The sequence below is a fragment of the Scylla paramamosain genome, unplaced genomic scaffold, assembly GCF_035594125.1.
Source record: "Scylla paramamosain isolate STU-SP2022 unplaced genomic scaffold, ASM3559412v1 Contig101, whole genome shotgun sequence".
Taxonomy (NCBI): Eukaryota; Metazoa; Arthropoda; class Malacostraca; order Decapoda; family Portunidae; genus Scylla; species Scylla paramamosain.
Window position 1 is genome coordinate 227,501 of NW_026973766.1, and position 1,399 is coordinate 228,899.

The 1,399-nt window shown below is 42.3% G+C and overlaps 1 long non-coding RNA gene across 1 annotated transcript in view; it reads left to right on the plus strand.

Moving 5' to 3' along the window:
• Nucleotides 1–504, plus strand: part of LOC135099091 (uncharacterized) — a 6,212-nt gene extending 5,708 nt beyond the window's left edge. Inside the window, exon 3 of the long non-coding RNA XR_010267625.1 lies at nt 1–504. This exon is cut by the window's left edge and continues 4,026 nt beyond it. This is a non-coding gene — a long non-coding RNA (uncharacterized LOC135099091).
• The last annotated feature ends 895 nt before the right edge of the window (nt 505–1,399 follow it).

Below are 1,399 nucleotides of genomic sequence, written 5' to 3' on the forward strand. Positions count from 1 at the left end.
TCTTGTTCCTTCTCCTTTCTCTTCTTCCTCTCTTCCTCTTCCTTCTGTCTTTTTGTTGAGTTTTGTCTTCCTTCTTCCTCTTCCTCTTCTTCCTTTGTTGTCTTGTCTCTTCTTCCTGTCTTCCTCTTTTAATTTACTGTTTTATGTTCCTCCTCCTCCTCCTCTTCCTCTTTCATTCTTCCCCTGTCATCCTCTTCACTTCTTCATTCTTCCCCTGTCATCCTCTTCACTTCTGTCTTCCTTTAATTCATATGTACCTCTTCCTCCTCATCATCCTCCTCTTTCTCTCTTCCCTGTCTTTTCCTCCTCATCTCCTCATCATCATCCTCTCTCTCTCTTCCCTGTGTGTTTTCCTCCTCATCATCCTCTTCCTCTCTTCCCTTTGTCTTTAAGTAAAATTCAGGTTTGTCTATGTTGTTATTATTATTATTATTATTATTATTATTATTATTATTATTGTAACATTCTAAACTTTTCTATAAGGATTAAATTTTGATATATTGACTTAAAGTTTTTAATAATTAATTTTTGAGTCAGAAAGGAGAGAGAAAAATAATTGAATCTTAACCCTTTATTTTCTTAATGTCTTATAAACTTTTACAGAACATAGCATTTTCTTCCTCTGATGATGTCCGTCTGTCTGTCTGTGTGTGTGTGTGTACGTACTGCAGGGTGCTGGAGACGCGCACAACCTGAGGAGACAGTGAGTGTTAAAATGGGCGGGGTGCGGGCCTATATTGGTGGAGGGGGCTGTGGTTGGTGACTGTGGGTAAGTCAACATACTGTGGGGGACATACTGTGGGGCTGTGGGCTGTGAGTGAGAGAGAGAGAGAGAGAGAGAGAGAGAGAGAGAGAGAGAGAGAGAGAGAGAGACTACTACTTCTTCATATTCTTTTCTCCCTTTCTCCTCGTCTTCCTTTCACTTCCTCCATTCCATTCCTATACTCTCTCTCTCTCTCTCTCTCTCTCTCTCTCTCTCTCTCTCTCTCTCTCACAAAACACACACAGAGGAAGAAGAAGAAGAAAGATGAGCAAGAAAAACAATAAGAAAAAATAAAACAAAGAATCACACAAGCACACAATTACAAACATGCCCCTTCCCAGAACACCCCCATCACCCCATCACTCCACACACCAAGTCAACCACCACCAGCGTGTACTCTCTTGTCCCCAAGTGTCAGATCCCACTCGATCTTGGCAGAGAGGTGGTCCTTGAAGTGCTGAGCCTTAAGGACCAAGGCAGGTTGGCGGAGTTGTCCTTGATGTTGGTGAAGAGAGCGTTGAGTGCAGAGGCAAGGAAGTTGTTGGACTACAATGTTGATGAATAGGTCTTCAGGTATCTGTGGGGAAGGAAAGGGTTAAGTTAACGTAATAGAGAGAGAGAGAGAGAGAGAGAGAG